This window comes from Magnolia sinica, chromosome 7 (genome assembly GCF_029962835.1).
Source record: "Magnolia sinica isolate HGM2019 chromosome 7, MsV1, whole genome shotgun sequence".
NCBI classification, from domain to species: Eukaryota; Viridiplantae; Streptophyta; class Magnoliopsida; order Magnoliales; family Magnoliaceae; genus Magnolia; species Magnolia sinica.
In genome coordinates this window covers 57709473-57731481 of record NC_080579.1, presented here as the reverse complement: position 1 = coordinate 57731481, position 22009 = coordinate 57709473, and the positions used below count along the sequence as shown (strand labels likewise).

The 22009-nt window shown below is 38.5% G+C and overlaps 1 long non-coding RNA gene across 1 annotated transcript in view; it reads left to right on the top strand.

Annotated features, from left to right (window-relative positions):
* LOC131251367 (uncharacterized) overlaps positions 1-21445 on the top strand; it is a 33871-nt gene extending 12426 nt beyond the window's left edge. Inside the window, exon 2 of the long non-coding RNA XR_009173780.1 lies at positions 21095-21445. This is a non-coding gene — a long non-coding RNA (uncharacterized LOC131251367). The remainder of the gene's footprint in view (positions 1-21094) is intronic.
* The last annotated feature ends 564 nt before the right edge of the window (positions 21446-22009 follow it).

Here is a 22009-nt window from a genome sequence, read left to right as displayed (position 1 = left end):
TCCCTCGTGAAGATGGCATGGGAGCTCCCCTAGTTTAGGCACCCGAAGCACCACCGATTCGGGAATATGATACTTTGACCTAACCCTAATCAAGTCGGCATCCCTTATGACTAACCCAAATGTCCCAACCCCTTGGGGTCCCATAGTTGTTGGGACATCTAGTCTAGTTGGTGGGAGAGGGGTCTCCGCCTCCTCACCCTCCAGTATTTGAGAGGAAGGAGGGGAGGGTCTATTTAATCGGGAGTCCTCGATGGTGGGATTAGATTCACCATGAAATGCTCCCAACACCAACTACCTATCCGAGAGGTATGACATCCGGGGCAGAGTACAAATAGAAGGAGGAAAGCTGAAAAAGAGGAAGAACAGACTGAAAAAGCATTAACAAAGGGATTTCTGAGTTACTGAAAATCGCCTAGTCCGATGGAGAAACAAAGAAGCAGGGGAAGGCAAGGAGAAAATGAGGAAGGCAAGTCGCTCCGTGCTCCTTTTAAACCAATTCCATGGTCGATCCATTAATGACTAGCAATTAATGATGAGATTTGAGGAGATGATGCGTCGTATGTTAGCGCCCCTGTGGACCACGTGACAACCCCCAGTTCACGGACCGGTCCAGTACCTAGGCGAAGACAAGTGTCATCCCATTACATGTTTAAAAATGAAAGGACGTCGAAGTATGTTCCGTCTCGAGCTACTCGACTATCATTAGTGAATTTGCCTTAGTTCCCGTGCCCACCGCCTTTCTATCATGATAATGAAATCTTCCGACCTCCGACCACTTACGCACGAGATCCTGCACTCAAGCGATACCGTATAGTGCATATACTTCCAGAGCCTCTAAAGAGCACTCGGAAATAGGGGGCTATTGTTATGGGTAATGATGGGCCGACCAGAACATCCGAAGTAGAAGAGTGCAAAACACAAGTAATGGAGGTTGGGTAAGAGCTCGACCCCCTGCCACCGACTGAACTCTTATCCAAGCTGAGCATCGACCAACATAAAAGAAAGGTAAACCATGGAAGAGGAGATTAGGTTGGTCTCTGCTACCGAGTATTACCCCGACAACCGGCCTAAGGACTGAGCACAATGGGGTATCTAGCAACACCCGACCATCGCGACCAGTGACTGTGTACCGACTCAACCTTAAGGGAGGATCCCGACCAGGATCAGTAATTTTGCTCAGTCTATAGGACCTCCACCAACTTGACTTCAAGGTCAATCTCAGTCATTGATGGCCGACCATGGACCTCGATGACCCTCCTGTGATGTCAGACTCGGTCATTAATTTTGAACTCCTCAGAGGCTGACCACTTAGAGATATTGTTACAGCAAGATTTCCCCAAAATCCTCGCTCGAGATCTCGAAAAGATAAAGGTGAAAAGTCAGGAAGAATATCCATTCTATGATATGCACCTACCACAAGGGAAAGTTTTCCATCTACGTAACTAAAGCTATAAATAGAGACCCCATCTACAATGAGAGGTATGCACAAAAACCCTAAGTCGACTTGACCCATATCCTCCCATATCCCTAGTTTTAACTTAAGCATCGGAAGGTCCCCTTGCCATAGCCAGGGTCCCCATTGTTGATTGGTTCTTGCAGGTACTCAATAAGTCTAACATGGATGACCAAATTTCAACATTAATAGTAAGTATACTATTTATAATAAGTCATGATTTTAGGGAGTTTGAGTTATATCTTGATTCTAAAACTTCTTCCTAGGGTTCATATCACTATTTAAGGGATTGTAAACTCTTTTTTTTTTTTTTTTTTATCAATCAATTTATTTTAGATTTAGTTAGAATTTATTTTTATTTTCAATCTCTCCTTGTTGATACGAGGAATCTCTGTGAGGATTCCACAGAAGCTTTGTGGATTCGTAGTACTTATCCCCTTGAAGAAGACGGTGATCGACCTCATCATGCCATCCCTACGTCAGTTCGGTATTAGAGCGAGGATCCCCCTCGTGCCGATGGTAAATAACGACAGTATGGAGCAAAATCCCGTGGATGGTGATCCAGGGATTCGTTATCTTTTAGAAATAATGGAAGCTTTCCACCAGGAGAGTCAGTTGACCATCCAAGGGCTACATACAACCCTCAATTGTCTTATGGATACTCTAATTCCGCTATGAGCCCAAGGCGATGACCAGCCACCTGTGGTTGTTGTACGATACAACTTAGACTTCCATAGGGCACTACTAGTGGTGAATCATAGGGCTATACAACATGAGTCGAGCTTTAGCGACGAGGACATTGATGACATCTTTGCCCGACAACCAATCCATGGAGGAGATCAAGTAGATCGTGCTGAAAGAGACTATCGAGGTAAGGCCGAACTTCCTAGTTTTAATGGTTTTTTTATGTATAGAATAATTTCTCTATTGGCTAGCCGAAGTAGAATGATATTTTGATTATGTTGACGTGCCGAAATATAAAAAGGTGAAATTAGTAGCATTCAAATCAAACTTTGGTGCTTTAGCATGGTGGGAGTAATTACAACTCCCATGTGACCGACAAAACAAGACGCCCATCTCATCATGGCCACGAATGAGACTCCTTCAATCATGATTCATTCCTAGTGATTATGAGTAGATATTGTTCCAATAATATGAAAATTACCAACAGGAAAATCGAACCATCACAGATTACATCGAAGAATTTCAACAGTTGGCAACGTGGAATGACCTGTCAGAAACTGAATCACATAAGGTAACAAGATTAATCGGTGAGTTACGATAAGCGATTCAGGATAGATTTCAGATACACTCGGTTGGGACCGTGGATGAAGCGGTTTAGTTGACAGGTAAGACAGAAATACAACTTGCAAAAGTCCCTACTCGGCACCTATGACAGATCCGACGCAGGATTTAGGAAAAATAACCAATAGGAAGATGTCCTAAACCTCCTTCAACCGCAAACCATGACACAAAGAGTGGCCCATCTAGGACTCAACATGTAACACCCACAATAGCGGGCCTGAGTAAGATTTCAAATCCTTATGGTCGGCCAAGGCTGAACACTTGTTATTGTTGTGGCCAACCATGTCACCCATCAAATACTTGCCCTCAACGATAAGTGGCGAACCTTGCCATCAATGATGGTAGTGTTAAAGATTCTGATGAAGACCTATATGTTGATGGATTGGAGCACGCCGTAGAGGATGAAGTGGATGATACATATTAGGTTCCATAGGATCATGGAGAGTCACTCATCGTGAGGCGACTATTGCATGCACCAACAAAAGAGGTACACCCACAACAGCATAACAACTTCCGAACTAAGTGTACGATGAATCAACTAGTCTGTGATATGATCATTGATGGTAGGAGTAGCGAGACATCATCTCCAAGGTCATGGTGGAGAAATTACAACTAAAAACGTAGCGTCATCCCTCCCAATACACGATCGGTTGGATTAAGAAGGTTAGCGAGATGAAGGTAATTGAACAATGTACTATATATTTTTCAATTGGCAAACATTATAAAGACCAAGTAGTATGCGATGTTGTTGACATGGAGACCTGTCACATTCTACTCGGTCGACCATGGAGATCTAATCGTGATGCCAGTCATACAGGGTGAAATAATGTGTTCATCTTCGTCAAGGAAGGCCAAGAAACCGTATTAGCCCTTATGGATCTAGAGGAGCCACCCAAAACTTCTAAAGTGGAGGAATGCTTTCTCTTAACCATACGGGACTTTGTAGAGGAATCTAAAGAAACATGACAAGCCTATATATTAATTGTAAAGAGGAGGGAACTTGAGCCCAACATCATCCTTGAAAAAATAAAACCCTTACTACATGAATTCAAAGAAATTTAGCCCAATGATCTTCTCGATGGATTGCCTACTATGTGAGATATTCAGCACCATATCGACCTTCTCCCCGAGTCTAGCTTACACAATCGTCCTCACTGTCAGATGAGTCTGAAGTAGCATGATATTCTGCAAGGGTGAGTGAAGAAATTTATCCATAAGGGTCTTATCCAAGAAAGCATAAGCCCATGGGTTGTGCCAACCCTATTAACTCCTAAGAAAGATGGGTGTTGGCACTTGTGTGTCGATAGTGGGGCGATCAACAAGATTGCCATAAAATACAGATTTCACATACCACGGCTAGACGATATGTTGGACATGCTTGAGGGTACAAAATTGTTTTCTTAATTGGATTTAAGGAGTGGGTACCATCATACTTGAATATAGTCAGGTGATGAGTGGAAGACAACTTTTAAGACCAATGAAGGGTTATATGACTGGATGGTCATACCCTTCGGTCTTTCAAATGTGCCTAGCAGATTCATGTTAATGAACCAAGTTCTAAAGCCATTAATTGAGCGGTTTGTTATGGTCTACTTCGATGATATTTTTATATACAATCAGGATGAAGCAAGTCATATGGAACACCTCAGGAAAGTCCTTCAAGTGCTTACCGAAAACAAGCTGTATCTCAATTTTTAAAAATGCGGCTTTTTGACCGATAGCCTTTTATTTTTGGGATTTGTTGTGACATCCATGGGCATCCAGGTGGACGACGAAAATGTGAGAGTCATTAAGGAATGACTGGTTCCTACAAAAATCCACGAAGTATGAAGTTTTCATGGATTAATGTCATTCTATCGTCGATTCATGAAGAATTTTTTCATCATTATTCATTAATTACGAATTACATGAAAAATGGGTAATTTCAGTGGTCTAATGAAGCTTACATGAACTTTGCTGAAATTAAGCACAAACTGTTCACAACCCCGATTCTTGTAATTCACAGCTTCGACAAACTGTTTAATCTCAAATACGATGCTTCAAATGTTAGAATCGGGGAGTTTTGTTTCAAGAAGGCAGGTCAATAGCTTTCTACAATGAAAAGCTTAATTATGCATGTAAAAGTTATTCAATCTATGAGCTCGAATTGTACACAGTGGTCTAGGCACCATGACATTGATGACATTAATTAATTAAAAGGGAGTTCATTCTTTATACAGACCATTAACCTCTCAAATTCATTAATAGCCAAATTAACGTGAATCGTGTGTATGCTAAGTGGATTTCATTCTGGTTGGAATTCATGTTTGTGCTAAAACATAAGTTTGAGAAGTAGAACAAAGGGGTCGATGCACTTAGCCATCGTGCAACTTTGTTACTCACCAAGAGCAATGAGGTTGTCGAGTTCGAGCACCTAAAAGGCATATATGCCAACGACGACTACAAGGATGCATGAATTAGATGGCAAGAAGGTTATTATAGTGACCTACATATGCAAGACAATTTTCTTTTCAAAGGGAATCTACTATGCATCCCCACAAGATCACTCAGGGAGTGGATTATCCAAGAGCTACATGGAGGTGGCCTTGGTGGACACATTGTGCAGGACAAGATGTGAGCTCTTATTGAGGAATGGTACTACTAGCCATAGTTAGTACGTGACGTGGGCAGATCGGTGCAGTACTGTCAAGTTTGCCAGATCTCTAAGGGGCAGTCTCAAAATACGGGTCTCTAGACCACGTTACCTATACCTAATGGCCATTGGGAGGTCTTATTTATGGACTCTATGTAAGGTCTCCCATGAACACAGCAAGACATGGATTCAGTGTTCGTGGTGGTAGATCATTTCTCATAGATGACTCACTTTATCCCATATAAGAAAACCCTCAATACGACACACACGGAGAATCTATTCTTTAGTGAGGTCTGGCGGCTACACATGATTCCCAAGACCATTACTTCTGACCATGATACGAAGTTTATTAGCTACTTATGACAAAATTTTTGGAATCAGTTCGGTACACAACTTCAGTTCAGTAGTGCTTACTACCCACATATCGATGGGCAAACTGAAGTTATGAATTGGATGTTTGGGAACCTCCTTCGATGTGTTTCAAGTGAAAAAGTAAAGTAGTATGATTTGGCCTTATCTCAAGCAGAGTTTGCATTCAACAACAAGGTGAACTGCTCGATAGGGAAGTCCCTATTCCAGATTGTTTACGGTCGAGTGCCTCGCCACACACTTGACACAGTCCCTTTGCCCAAGCTCCCAGGTATGAGCATTGTAGCAGAACAAATGGAGGACAAAATCATGTGCATTAATGTGGAGTTGCAAGTTAATTTGCATGCCTCAAACAACAAGTACAAGAAGCAAATAAGCATCGGCAACAAAAAGTATTCGAGGTGAGTAACCAACTTATCGTCCATCTACGCAAGGAGAGATTTCAGACCTGGACTTACAACAACTTGAAGAACAAGAAGATTGGACCATTGGCAATCCTCCAAAAGATCAATGATAATGCCTACATTGTTGATCTTCCGGATAACTTGGTGATCTTGCATACTTTCAATGTCACAGACCGGACCGAGTATCTTGCACCGAAGTGGGAAGAGAACTTAAGGACGAGTTCTTTTGAAGTAGAGGGGACTGATGTAGAGTAGGTCGCAGACACTTTCATGGTGAAGATGGACTAGAGAAGACCCGATCGAAGGCGGAAGTTATCCGAACTGTAAGAACTGTAAAACAAGTGTATCTCGCAATCCATAATGAGTTATTCATCGTACCATATATGATTTTGAGGTAGGAGAAGATACTTTAGCCACCCAACCTATTAGGCTGGGTTTCCCTAGCCGAACTTTTGAGATTCCATCATATCAACGGTAAAAAAATCCTTTTTAATTTTGTTTTTACAATTTATAATAAGTTTTAATTCAGTCATAACTTTTGATCCATTGAGTTTAGGAGTTGTGTCCAAAATGAAAAGTGCTTGGAAAATTTAAGAGAATAACATGGTTAAGCCAAATGGGACACTATTTTTGGCTAAAAACCATGAAGTCTAGTGGAAATCATGACCTTCCATAAGTAGTAAGTTTACTAGGTCACTATTTAAGGGACTCTAAAACTTCTTCCTACAGTTCATATCACTATTTAAGGGATTGTAAAGTCATTTTTTATTATCAATCAATTTATTTCGAATTTATTTAAATTTTATTTCTACTTTTTATCTCTCATGGTGGATTCGAGGAATCTCTATGAAGAGTACATGAAAGTTATGTGGATTCGGAGTACTTATCTCCTTGACGAAGACGATGATCGATCTCATCATGACCATCGCTAGGTCAAACATGCCCCCACCTAGGTACACATCTAGACCCACCCCCTGCTAACCCACTAGCCGAGTATCCATTAATATCCATTCCAATAACTAAATAGATCAGTCTAGACATGAAAATACAGGCTCTCAATTCAGGATTTATTCATATCAAGACTATTTTTAACCAGATGAATTATCTATAAAAACTTTGATACTATGGTAGTGCAGTAGGTGATATGCATGGATTTAGAAATTCCATACATGGTATACAAGTAGTCAAATTAAACCATCCAAATTATGGTACCCAGTGTAGATGTATCATGAACCAACTTTTAAGCTTATTTTATTATCTAAACAATGCTTTGGAGGACGTTTATTATGCGGTTAAAGATGAAAAATATCCAATAGTCCTATTTCAGCAAGTGTCCATGAATTTGAGGTTAGGATGCTCAACCAATCCCATCTTAGGATTGTGACCAGGCGATAGTGAGCTGCATATCTTATTGGGAGAATGACAGAATCACATAGAGGTGAATCTATGATAGCGATCCAAAATCACCAAGCAAAAGGAAGAAGAACACAACGATTTAACATGGCAAACCCTTTCAGAAAAAAACCACGGCACGAAGCAACAAAAATTCACTATGAAAGTAAAAATTACAAAGAGAAAGGCTTACCCGATTTGAACAACCTCGAATCTCACCCTTGCTCTACCCCCTTTAAAATAATATAACTATTTAGAAACCCTTGAAATACATCCTAATCTCGTTTACACCCATACTTATAGCCCATGGGAGAATCCCAAATAAAATCGAAAACAAATTTCACAGATTAGGCGGATACACAAAATTCTGTGTAAAGCGTTAGATGTCATCGAACATCCTTCGATGGCATCGAACTAACACCCAAAATGTCTAGAGATAAAACCCATTTTTTTATAAAATCTTGATTGCATTGATCCATGTTTGATGTTATCGAAGGTTCAATCAAATATTCAGCGATGGCATTGGAAAAAGTGCCCAGATAGGTCAGCAACTAACTGGAGAAATCTGAAAAATCTCGATGGGATCAAGTACTATTTGATGCCATCGAACAGACTGTCGATAGCATCGACAGACCATGTATCTGACTTCAATTAAGATATTAAATAAAACAATCTCCACAATGTCTTCTATCTTCAAACGTGTAGCATCTTGTCCTCTCCTCTTATCTCTACCTTTCATCATAGCTCCATCAACTCTTCTCGTGCACACTCCGTATTCCTTTTACGTCATCACCAAACCTAAAGAATTTGTAAAGAACTTGAACTTCTTTGTAGGAACAACCTTGGTGAGCATGTCCCCTAGATTCATGCTGTTGTGAATCTTCTTCAGAGTCACGCCTCCTTCTTCAAGCACCTATCGGATAAAGTCATGACGAACATCAATGTGTTTAGTATGAGAGTGATAAACAAAAATTTTAGCTAAATTTATAGCGCTTTTGTTGTCACGATTAACTAGCACAACTTCCTGTTGAAGCCCCAATTGATTTATCATGCCTCTCAACAAAACACCTTCCTTAGATGCTTGTATCATTGCCATATATCTTATTCGGTCATGGAAAGAGGCACTATGGACTGAAGCTTCGACACCCAACAAATTGCTCCACCCGCTATAACAAACGAGTATCCTGAAGTCAACTTTTTGGGATCTACACTACTTGCATAGTCTGAATCCATATACCTTACCAACTTTGCCCCTGTCTTCTCAAAAGTTAAGATGTAATCTTTTATACCTCGAATATATCGAAGTAGCCATTTCACCACTTCCAAATGTTGCTTGCCGGGGTTTGACATGTATCTTCTCACAACACCGACTTCCTGTAAAATATCTGGTCTCATACAAACCATGGCATACATTAACTACTGACTGCATTCGAACAAGGCACATGAGACATAACCTGTTTTTCCTCATTTGATTTAAGACATTGTTCTGAGGAAAGCTTAAAGTGAGCTATGTGGGGAACACTCACCGGATTTGCCTGGTCCATCCCATACATGATCATTACATTTTCAAGGTATTCTGCCTGTGATAACCAAAGCTTGCTCCTCTTCATATCTCTATGAATATTTGTGCCAAGAACCCTCTTTTCAGCTCCCAGATCTTTTATTTCGAAAGTCCCTGATAACTGAGTATTCAGTACGTTGGTTTCTGACATATCATGACTGACGATTAACATATTATCAATGTAAAATACTAGGATCTTTCATCTCAGTGTCTTGTAATAAACACAGTGATCGCATTCACTTCGAGTAAATTTCTAACTTAACATGAAATAATCAATTTTTTTTACCACAACCTAGGTGACTGCTTTAGGCCGTACAATGACCTCATTAACATGCAAACCTTTTTCTCTACCCCTATACTTCGTAGCCCTCCATTTGCTTCATATAGATCTTCTCTTCCAACTCCCGTTGCATGAATGCAGTCTTGAAATCCATCTGTTTCAGTTCGAGATCGTATTAGGCTACTAACGCCAACACAAATCTATAGATACTTGCTTAACCACTGACGTGAAAATCTTTGTGAAGTCGATTTCTTCTCTCTGAGCATACCCCTTCACTACCAGCCTCGTTTTGTATCTATCATGTTTTCTTTTGAATGACCACTTGCATCCGATCGCTTTCCATCCCACTGGAAGCTCCATCAACAACACCCATACGTGGTTCTTATACAAAGAGTCCATCTCTTCATCCATAGTTGCCTTCCAGTTTTCTATATCAGACTCATCAAGAGCCCCCTGAATAGTACATGGGTCCCCCTCATTTGTAATGAGGGCATATGCGATATTAGAGTCATCCTTATATCTTGTCGGTAACCTCTGATCACGCAGTGGATTCCTTCTCACAGGTGATTCCTCCACCTGCTCCTATACCTCTGTCTGCGCATTTATCTCTGCCCAAGTATCATTTATGTCAATCTGGACGTTTACGATCAACCTTTCTGGTTCATCTTGCTCTTGATCATTATTGTGGAATATAGATCTTTCATCAAATTTGATGTCACGGCTAGTGTTGACCTTGCGTGTGACCTTGTCGAATAACCTATAACCTTTCACATTAACACCATAACCAATAAAGATGTACTTTTTGGCTCTATGGTCCAGTTTATCTCTCTCAACTAACGGCACATGCGAGTAAGCCTCATAACTAAATATGCACAAATCTCGAGAGTCCATCTTATGACCACTCTATATTTCCTTTGAAATTTTACATTCAATTGTCGTAGAAGGAGACTAATTCACTAAATAGCAGGCCATGTTAACAACATATGTTCATAGGTCCTTGCCCAACACAGCATTATTTAATATACATCGGGCCCTTTTTAAGAGAGTTCGATTCATCCGAGCAGCCACACCATTTTGTTCGGACGTGTGGCGCACTATGTTGAGCCTAACGATCCCCTCATTCTTTCAATATTCATTAAACTCAGTGGAACTAAATTCTCCACCATTGTCAGTCCTTAAAACCTTTATTTTTCACCCTGACTATTTTTCCACCATTTCTTTCCATTGTTTGAATATGGTGAAAACTTTGGATTTACATTTAATGAAGTAAACCCAAACATTTCGAGAGTAGTCATCAATGAATGAAACAAACTATGACGACCCCCCCCCCCCTCTCCATTGAAACCTCTGACGATGGGCCCCATATGTCATAGTGCACATAATCAAGTACTCATTTACATATGTGTTTTTCAAATTTAAAAGATAATCTAGATTGTTTACCATATATACAATGCTCGCATATATGTAGATCAAAATTCTTAAAAGTTGGAATCAGACAACAATTAGATAGTATCTTAATGACCCGCTCGCTCATGTGGCCCAAACGAGCATGCCATATACTAGCAGTCATGGAATCTGTAATAGCTGCTGCCACTTCACCTGTTGAAGTGCTCCTGATCAACCTATAAAGGTTTCCTTGCCTTTGCGCTCTCATAACCACGATTGCTCCTTTTGAAACTTTAAGGACACCATTATGACCGGTGAACTTGCACCCTATAGCCTTGAGTGCACCAAAAGAAATCAGATCTTCTTCATATCTAAAACGTGCCTGATATCAGTCAAAGTACAATTTATCCCATCAAACATCTTGATGCTCACCATCCCAATAGCCACAACATTACAAGCATTTGCATTGCCCATAAAGACCTGTCCACCATCGCATTCTCTGTAACTAGCGAACCAACTCCAATGAGGAGTCATGTGATATGACGCTCCTGTGTCAAGGATCCACTCATCTTTACGATTGTTGTACAAGTGTTCGATCATAAAAATAGACAGAACATCACCTCCACTTGTCTCTTTATCAAATGTGACAACATTGGCCTCCCTAAAAGAAGCCTCTTCATTTTTGTTCTTCGCTTTAGGATTTATACAATCCTTCTTCACATGTCCAGTCATCCCACCGTTTTAGCACTTTATTTTCCTTTGTCGTTGCCCTTGGATTTGGATCTAGTTCTTAAAGATCCTGTACATCGATAAGTATTACTGCCTCTCGTAAACAGTGCATCAGAAGATGTCCCTACGCCACCGTTTATCTTTCTCATGCCCTTTCCGTGAAAGGTTGAGATAATGGTGTCCACACTTAGGGTTTTATTTTCGGTGCACAATGAGTCCCTGAATTACTCATACGATGTCGGTAGAGAATTCAACAACATACATGCCTGATCTTCATATTTGACCACTTCCACCATATCCAGCAACTTGCAAATCAATTTATTAAAGTTACTAATGTGGGCCTCCACATCTCCACCCTTTGCCATCCTGAAGGTGAACAATTGTAGCTTCAAGTGTAGGCAATTATTAGTGAATTTTTTCATATAAATATCCTCTAACTTTGTCCAAAAACCAGCTGCAGTTTTCTTCCTCAAAACATTATAGGAACCTCATCCGTGAGACACAAATGGATCGAGGATAAGACCTTCTTATTAAGAGTATTCCAATAATCATCACTCATAGACGGGTTTTGCTACTCAAGAGCACCATCTTCAACTTACTTGGTTAAGGAACTGATCATCTTGATCTTCCATAGCTCAAAATTATTTTTACCTGAGTACTTCTCAATGTCATACCTAGTGTTTCCCATTAATGTTAATCATGCAGATTCAAGCCTGGGCCCCAACGATTTCTCTGATACCACTTGTTGAGAGAACGGTGGAATCACACAGAAAAATCTCGGATAGCGATCCAAAATCACCAATACAAAAGGAAGAAGAACACAATAATGTAACGTGGAAAACCCTTTTGGAAAAAAACCATGGCACAGAGCAACAAAAATTCACTATGAAAGTAGAAATTACAAAGAGATAAGGCTTACCTGATTCGAACAATCTAAAATCTCACCTTTGCTCCACCCCTTTAAAAACATAGAACTATTTAGAAACCATTGGAATACATCCCAATCCTATTTACACCCATAATTATAGCCCATGGGAGAATCCCAAATAAAATCGAAAACAAAATTCACAGATCCGGCGGATCCGTAAAATTCTGCGCAAAACATTCGATGTCATTGAACGCCCTTTGATATTATCGAAGCTTATCCTTCGATGGCATCGAACTAACACCCAAACCGTCCAGAGGTAAAACCTGATTTTCCATAAAATCTCGATTGCATCAATCCATGTTCGATGCCATCGAAGGTTCAATCGAACATCCATTGATGGCATCAAAAAAAGTGCCCAGAAAGGTCAGCGACCAATTAGAGAAAATTCGAAATATCTCGATGAGATCGAGCACTGTTCGATGCCATCAAATAAACAGTCGATGGCATCGATAGACCCTGTATTTGACTTGATTTAAGGCATCAAATACAACATATCTAGCCTCTTTTTTTTTAGTTAATAAAATCTGATCTTGGGATTGTGACTAGGCGATAGTGGGCTGTGTTCAAAACCCCAAGTGTACGGTCATGGTGTAGTAATAATCTCAGGGAGACTGAGGTCAAATCCACAAGGACTAATCTCTTGAGTATTCTAAAAGCAACTACAAGTAGAACTAGAAAAAGATGTGAATCTAAATCTGAAATAAAAGGAAGTAATTGTGAGAGATTTAATTAGAAACTTAAGAAATTCAAAGGTGGGAACTAGGGTGTTAAGGATCCACTTGTAGTGATCAGGGAATCATCTTGCGTGATTCAAGTAATACAATTAGAATTGGAGTCCTATCCTATCCAATTGAAAAATATATCGATAAAACCAAATCTGAACTTCTGTTGACCTAATTCTCATTGAAGGAGAAATATGATAATTGGTAGGGATTCCATCACCTAACCATGCCCAGGAGACGATGACAAACAACATGATTTACCAATCCTTTAATCTCAAAGTAGGAGAATTGTGAAGATTAGGAAGGATTCCATCACCCTACCATGCCCAAGGGACGATGGTAAACAACAGGACTTATTAATTTCATAATCTCGAATCAGGAAAAGAAAACACTCAAAGCTATTGCAGATTTACTATAATTTGAGTCTCAATAAATCATTAAAAACTGAAAGTATTCCTAAAATATCAAATTAGAATCCATGGATTTCAACATAAACATGAATCAAAGTAATAGAAACATCCTATCATACTACAAGCTTCACCTCTTAGCCCTATCTAAGAGGTTTAGCCAATAATAGACATGATTGGATCAAAGTCTATTAAGAAAAATATGAAAATAACTAAGGAAGAAGAAGAAAAACTCTTAGCGACGACTTCTCCACCCTTTTGCTCCACTCCTTAAACCTTAGAAGATGCCTTAGAGCATCCTAAGGAGTGATATTTATAGTTGTCAAACTCCAACTTTCACACCTAGCTAGAAAACTCTAAAAACCACCTCAAATTTACGTAGTTTGCTAAAATAGACTTCATTTTGCGCAGTTTTCCAAAATAGACTTCATTATGCACAACTTTAGAAAATAATCCAGTGTTTCAGAATATGCCTTTTTAAGACGATTTCAGAATTCCTTTCTTCACTTTAAATCTTTGATTCTCTTCATTCCTCACTTAGTTTTCTTAAATCTTTGGCATGTGAATTCTTCAATCATTGTTTCTTAAGATCCATCTCTTGCCTTGGTGATTCCTGAGTATCAAATTAATGTTTTTAGTACCCTTTTCAATCCAAGCTCTTAAATTCACCTTGCAATACAAACATGAGTAAAATAAAACATTAAGCATTATCATGTTCATAAAACCAAGATATAAATGGGGGATAATATGCAATATTTGACCCTCAACAGGCTACACATTTTTTTTTTTTGAGTTGATATATGCTATGTACAATTTTTTGGGTTTATATGTATCATGCCTCCCTCGTATGCAGCTTACATATCGTATTACTCTTGGTAGTTCTCTTCTACTGGTGGTACCATTTTTCGATATCACTGTTTTTCATCGTGCTCTTGAAATTCCAAGCAAGTGGTCATGTTGAGTTCCTCTTTCAGAATATTTAGATCCCAAAGAGGATGGTGGGCATATCAAATGGTCAGTGCCACAACCCAATAAGGACCCTTGAGAATCCATAGTTTCTTAAGAGCTTATCTACAATAAAATGAGTCGTTTACTTCTATTTATGCATTTTATGTATACTACTTGGAAAGAGAGAATCCAATCTTCCCAGCCACTTGCAACCAAGAAAACATGCAATTTATGTTATCTAATGTCTTAACTATGTCTTTAACAGAATTTATTAATGTCACTGAAAAACCACTCGATCTCATCAAGTAGTGTCGATGCCATTGACAAATGCTCAATCTCATTGAGAAAATCCAGAAAATTCTTAGTTGATTGTTGGACAGTTTTGGAAGTTGTTACTTGATGGCATCTAAGGATCTTCGATATCATCAACTAGTCCTTGATGGTTGTCGATCTCATCGAAGGACCCATTGAAGGCACACGCAAAATTGTGTAAGTGCACGAATTGTTTTCTATTCTAGTTGGATAGTATATATACTAGGTGTAATCGAGACTAGGGCAAGAATAAAGAGGATTAAGACTTTCTATGTTTTTCTAAAGAGTTCAAGGGGATAGCTAGGATTCAAAGGATATTCAAGGGTTGTTCGAATCGGTACGATTTACTATCTCTTATAATATTACTTTCATAGTGCATTACTTGTCACTTTGTGCTGTGGTTTTATCCTGTAAAGGGTTTTTCCACTTAAAATTCAGATTTCCTTTTTGTTGGGTTTGTTTGTGCGATTATGATCACTTTATTTTATTTTACTTTCTGTGTTTCCGCGGGTCCCAACAAGTGGTATTAGAGCTAACATTGGGAAGCAGATTAAAATTGAAAGTAAGGTATTAATGGCATCTAACATGAAGTTTAATATAGAGAAGTATTCCATTAAAAACAATTTAAACTATGCAAAGTTAATATTAATGCCATGGTAGTTTAACAAGGATTATAAGATGCACTCATTGAAAAGAGACAAGAAACTATGGAAAAGAAGACTGGAATAAGCTAGAAAAAATGCCAATATCTCAATCTAGTTGTGTGTAATGGATGAGGTCCTTTATAATATTAAGAGAGAAAACTACAACAGATACATGGGCAAAATTAGAGAACATCTATGTGAATAAGTCTCTTGAGAATGACTTGTATTTGAAGCTACAGTTGTTTAATCTGAAGATGACGGAAGGGGCTGACATTGAGGCCCACAATAATAACTTCAATAGGCTTATTTGTAAATTGTTGGATGTGGATGAGACAATGAATGATGAAGACCAAGTATGTATTATATTAAATTGTCTTCTAGAATTGTATGAGTCATTTAAAGAATCTTTCTGATACCATGAAGAAAAAAAAAAAAAAGTTAAAAAAATACTTTTTTATTTCAATTGATGGTAACGTGAACACATAAGTGATACAAAGGCAAGTATTTAAACATGAATACATTCGATAAAGTTGTAAAACAAGAACCATAAAAAAAAATCCCATAAAATCTAAGGCAAAGGCAAATTGAACTGTGGGAATTGTGGCATGACATGGCACATGAAGAAGGATTGTCAGAATCTTAAGTCAGGGAATGATAAATCAAAGAGTTCTTCTAGAGAGGCTAATAATATGGAATTCAATGTGGAGGTAAGTGGTAGTGACGTGCTGACCATATCAAAATCTAGGTATTTTACTAATGAATGGATTTTGGATATGGGGGCTTCCTATCACATGACCCCTCATACGAGTTGGTTCACCAGTTATAGTAATTACAATGGTGGCCAGGTGTTAATGGGTAATGACAATGCCTATAACGTGGTTGGTGTTGGATCGGTGTGCATCAAGATCTTTAATGACATCAAGTGTATCTTAACTGATATGTGACAAATTCTTGATTTAAGGAAGTGTTGATATCTTTGGGTTCTCTTGAGGCACTTGGGTGTAAATTCACAGGGTTCAATCATGTCCTTAAGATTTCAAAGGGGGCACTCGTAGTCATGAAAGTACGAAGGTATGGTAACCATTACAAGTTAATTGGAAGCACTTCATTGGGTGGAGTAACAATAGTTATAGTACTAGATTCCACATTTGTACGTATGTGGCATGTGCACTTAGGCCATATGACTCATGTTCTTTTTGACCGATGTTTAAATCCAACTTTTAAAAGCATTAATTTTAGTATATATGAGCACTGTATATACGGTAAACAATCAAGGTTGTCTTTTAAGTTTGGAAAATGTTTATATGAGGGGGTTCTGAATTATGTGCATTCTGATGTATGGGAGTCATCGCCCGTAGTTTATGTTAGAGGATCATCATGGTTTGTTATATTCATTGATAACAACTCCAGAAAGGTGTGGGTTATTTTATGAAAAGTAAATCTAAGGTTTTCACCAACTTAAATAAGTGGAAGGTGATGGTGGAAAAACACTCAAGGCGAAAGGTGAAAGTTTTGAGGACAGATATCGATGAGAATTTACTTCTGTGAATTCAATGGATTTTACAAAGATGAATGGACCGTGAAGCACAAAACAGTGGATCGGACAACTGAGAAGAATCGTGTGGCTGAGCGGATGAATCAGACTCTCTTGGATAGGACCCAATGCATGATCAGTAATGATGGGTTAGGCAAGGAAATTTGGACTTATGTCATTAATATAGCTTCTCACTTGGTGAATCAGTCCCCTTCTATGTCTATAGATTATAAAATTGCAAAGGAAGTGTGAAGTGGTCAACAAGTAGACTACTCGGGGTGTGCATATTTGTTTGTGATGGTTGCTTTCATGTATCATCAATTGAGAGAGATAAGCTAGACTAAACAAAAATACATCTTTGTTGTCCAGGGTAATGGTGTGAAGGGTTATAACTAGATGACCAGATCACACGAAAAACATCCTTGATTGCGACGACAAATTTGATGAAGGATCCTTGGTCCTTATGGATGAACACAAGAAGGATGAAAAGTCAGTTGTGGGTGTTCAGATAGATAGAGATGAGACATAGGTTAATATTGAGATGTCGGCAAAGGTACAGGAGTAGGTGGAGTAGCTACATATGAGAAGGAATTCATTACGGGATCATATGTTACCAACGAGATACATGTATGACTCAATTTTTGCATTTACCCTTATTATAAATGAGGCAGATCTATCTACTTTTCAAGAGCCACTTGACGATGTAGATACTGAAAAGGGAAAAACGATGATACATAATGAGATGGACTCCCAATACAAGAATGAGAAGTGGGAGCTAGTGGAGGTTTCCATCGGCCATAAAGTGATTGAGTGCAACTGGATCTTCAAGAAAAAAACATGATAGGTGCAACGAAAGGTTGGTAGTGAAGGCATATACTTAGAGAGAAGATATTGACTTCACTAAGATATTCACACCTGTGGTGAAGCAAGTATCTCTCGGATTCATATTGGCATCGGTTGCCCAATACAATCTCAAGTTGGAATAGATGGATGTGAAGACTGATTTTCGGCATGGGGAATTGAAAAAACATATTTACATGAAGCAACTAGAAGATTTCAAAATATAAGTGGCAAAATGCAAGGTTTGCATGTTAAAGAGGTCATTGTATGGCATGAAACAGTCATGTAGGTAGTGGTATAAGAAATTTGATTCTTTCATGGTGAGTCAGAGGTTTACAGGAGTGACTATGATCATTATGTTTATTACAACACACTTACTGATGAGAAGTTCATTATCTTGGTAGTGTAAGTTGAGAACATGCTTGTCACTAGTCATAACATGATTTAGATCAACATATTGAAGACTTAGCTATCAGGGAACATTTGTGATGAAAGATTTGGGGGCTGTAAAGAGGGTTCTCATCATTGATATACACATAGACAAGAAGAGGAGAAAGCTAATTGTTATCTCAGGCAAAATACCTTAAGAAGGTATTGGTGATGTATGAGATGGATAAGGTAAAGTCGGTCAATGTTCCCAATGTAACTCATTTTAGGCTTTCTTTTGAAGAATGTCTTAAAACATATGAAGAAAAGAAAATTATTTCTTGTGTGTCATATTCAAGCACAATTGACAACTTGATGTATGACATGGTTTATACAAGACCAGATATTTCTTGTTAGCAAATATATATCTAACCTTGCTAAGCAACACCAGGAGGTAGTGAAATGACTACTTTGATATATTAGAGGTATGTAGGACTATATTTTGACATTATAAAAATCAGGGGACAAGTGAATACATTATGTGGATTCAGATTATGCATCAGTATGGATAAAAGAAGGTCGACTTTCATTTATTTATTTGTGTTAGCAGGTGGAGCGATCAGTTGGATGTTTAAGGTTTAGTCAGTAGTGGCTCTTTACATAACCGAAGTTGAGTATGTGGGAGTGACAGAAGTATTTAAAGAAGCAGTTTGCTCGAGGGGAATGATAAATCAGTTGAGTCTTCAATAGGAGGCTATGCCAGTTAATTGTAATAGAAAAATCATGATTAATTTCGCAAAGAACTTTGTTTACCACTCATGTACTAATCATATTGACGTGCATCATTATTTTATCTGATAAGTGCTTGAGGAGGGAGGCGTGACTCTTGAGAAGATACAAACAAGTATGAATCCAGCTAGCATACTTACAAAGGTGGTTCCCACAGAGAAGTTCAAGTTTTGTGTAACTTTTCTAGGCTTGACAATACCTTAGTGAGGACGAGGTATGCATTAGAAGCGACGATGAAGCTATGATAGAAAGCAATTAGAGATGGTGATAACAAAGGAGCAATGGAGAATGAAGATTCAAGATATGGTGGACATTATTGTTTAATGTCTTAAATTTGTCTGTAACAAAGTCTATTGATGTTATCGATGGACCACTCGATCCTATTGAGCAGATGTCGATGCCATCGACAGATGCTCGGTCCCATCAAGAAAATAAGGAAAAATCCCAGTTAATTGTTAGACAGTTTTAGAGGTTGCTACTTGAAGGCATCGATGGATCTTTGATGTCATCGGCTAGTCCTCGATGGCTATCAATGCCATCGAAGGACCTATCAAAGGCACGTGTAAAATTGCATAAGTATACAATTTGTTTCCTATTATGGTCGGATAGTATATATACCAGGTGTAATCAGGATTAGGAAAGGGATTAAGAGGATTAGGGCTTTGTAAGTTGTTCTAAAGGGTTTAAGGGAATACATAGGGATTCAAAGGAGATTCGAGAGTTGTTCCAATCAGTAAGATCTACTATCTCTTATAATATTCCTTTAATAGTGTGTTACTCATCGCATTGTGCCATGATTTTTCCCGCAATGATTTTTCCATGTAAAATTAGGATTGCCTTCTTGTTAGGTTTGTTTGTGCGATCTTAATACTTTGCTTGATTTTGGTCTGCGTGCTTCCACGAGTCCCAACAATTTATACGTCGCACTTCCCATCAAGCTTGCCTCCCAACATGGACTGCCCAACGCATGTGACCCATGCGGATAATCCAAACCATCCAAATATGAGCATCAAATGGATGCTTGTAATAAAATATAGCAGTTCGACTCTAAAGAAAATAGATTGTGGAGATCTTCTATTCATTCAGAATTTCAGGCTCTAATGCATAAATAGTAGTGGCATCATTCTGACTTTACGAATAGACTTGTAAATCTGTGCCCCGCCGAGCGTAAGATGTTTTTTTTATAGCTATTGCAGATCTTGTTTAAAGGTTGATGGGGGCTGTTTTGTCGTGTTGCTATAGAGTTGGTGTTGGGCTCAATTGTTTTTTTTTTTTTTTTTAGTTCCCACTCTAAAGGTTATATATTTTCTGATAACCAACAGAGTTATATAAGTTGCGAGCTTCCACCTTTCTTCATATATATATATATATATATATATATATATATATATATATATATATATATATATGCACATGGGCACATGGCCAAAGAGGTTGACTAGTCAAGACAAGCATCAACATTCAATCCCATATGACTCACTAGCAGCGTATCCATTCCAATATCATGAAATAGAGGGCGAGCTGTCCATTCAAGCCTAGTCTCAACCATAGTTCAAAATCTGAAACTCAACATGATTTCCACGCAAGTCGGGTCAGGTTCAAGATGGGATTGGACTTAATATTGAATTCTAAACTTAATAAGAATTTTGAAGTAATCATACCTATTTAATAACTATGAATAGAAAATTGAAATAAAATGTCTTCGACGAATTGTGAACTTTGGTGGTGGAGTTGCTTAAGTACTCTTTCTAAAATTTCAGAGATTCAAGTGGTGCTGAGTCTCATTGAGCCAACTCAACGAGTCTGGCCATGTCTCAACAAAGTTGATCTTGCCAGGTAGTTCCACGAAGACTTGGATTCGGCTGAGTTTGGAGTACATTCACCCAATTTTAGAACTCTGGTCCCAACGTGATTAGTTATCTGGCCTCAAATCTCCTGCTCGAGCCTAGCCTAGACGTCCAATAGCCTCAGTCCTGGTCCAACCCAACAGGTGCCAGACATGGAGGTGCTCTGGGTCAGCACGTCTCACTTTCAAACGTGTAACACATGGGTAATCCACTTCATTGCTTCTGACTGTGCTCTTGGAATTTCAGGAAGGACGCGTTCTCGTGGACAATCCTGCTCGCGACAAGGGAACTGATCCTGGATGTGGCGCTGGACCAGTAAAAGCTCCAAGGCCCCCTCGTGGGACCACTCTTGAAACTCCTCCCTAGTGCCTATCTGGCTCGAAGGATGCCTCAAGAATTCACCTTAAGCAAAATGACTCGTTAATTTCTATTTATACTTTTTAAAGAGACAAGACCCGGTGTTCTCTGAACACTAAATGTTCTAGTTTTCTAGTTTGCATCAGGACATATGTACACTCCACATATTTCATGGTCTCTCTGTTGAGAAAATAGGAAGAAAGTCTTATATATCTATGAAGTGATCCTATTTTTTGTGCCGATCGGTTTTCCAAGCTGTGGATAGATGTCTGAAAATTTTGATACTTTAGAACGAGGTCATCTCTTTTCAATGAAAATCAACTACATACTTACGTATCGTATTTGATGTATATACATCTTTTTTTAAAAAATGAGATTTCCAAATATATATATATATATATATATATATATATATATATATATATATATATATATATATATATCTGATGCATAATTATGATTAAATAAAATGAGGTGAACTCATTTGTAATTAGCAACCAAACAAGTTTTTGATTTATTTTCTTTTGGAACTATTCCACGAGAGATGATTTTGACCATCCAATTTTTATTTTTATTTTTTATTTTTTAGTTTAGTGTGAATTCCGTATCTGTTATGAATCACATGGAAAGTCTGCATTGATTGATTGTATTAGAAACATTCTTGATGAGACTAGGAGCACCTGTGAGCACGGGATTATTTTTTTCTAGTTTAGTGATTAACTAAGGTGGTGATCAATAGAGACACACATTGCGACCTGATTGGCTAAGCGTGTTTATCGAAAATTATGATGACATGTCTCAAGA